The sequence below is a fragment of the Egretta garzetta genome, unplaced genomic scaffold (genome assembly GCF_000687185.1).
Source record: "Egretta garzetta isolate BGI_Z169 unplaced genomic scaffold, ASM68718v1 scaffold44, whole genome shotgun sequence".
In the NCBI taxonomy this organism is placed as follows: domain Eukaryota; kingdom Metazoa; phylum Chordata; class Aves; order Pelecaniformes; family Ardeidae; genus Egretta; species Egretta garzetta.
This window is the reverse complement of record NW_009259490.1, coordinates 716,317-716,997: the sequence shown is the minus strand read 5'-3', so window position 1 is coordinate 716,997 and position 681 is coordinate 716,317.

Here is a 681-nt window from a genome sequence, read left to right as displayed (position 1 = left end):
GGCGGCCCCCCTGCCACAGGCACCCCGCTCCCCCCGCCTCCTCCCAGCGCTCCTCCAGGGGGGCTTAAAAATTGAAACAGTTCTAATTAGGGGGTCTGAGGGGGAGCGAGGCTGGCTCCTGCTGGGATATGACACACCTCATTACGTCGCTACCGCCTTGCCAAAAGACCCCCTGCTGTACCTTGGCTATAGAGCCAGGGCACTCAGAGAGGATGCAAATTAGCCAGCTTTTCCCCTTCGTCTTCCTTTCACACCCCACTCCCCAAATCACTTTCTGCCTCCCCTCCCATAAGGACACCAGGCTGTGAATTCTTCTTGGCTCTTCCAATTACATCCAAGAAATAAAAAGGGAATGGAGAAAGTCAAGAGACAAAAAAAATGAGGATAATACAGCAGCAGAGGGATGAGAGTGAAAGACTGAAGCAGGAGGAAGGAGTGATCCAACACGGGGGGACATATTGCAAAGTACCTCCAGAGATAACGTGGTATCTGCTCTCCAGATAATCAGCAAGGAGTAAACTTCGGTGGTCTCAGACACAAATAGAGGGGTCTGGGAAAGATAACAGGTCCTCAATCGCCTAACCACTCTAAAAGAAACCCATTTAGAAGAGGCCTTCCATACATGAAGTTCTGGCAGATGACCAGGAGCTTGGGTGGAAGAGACTGGAGAAGATAGACGAG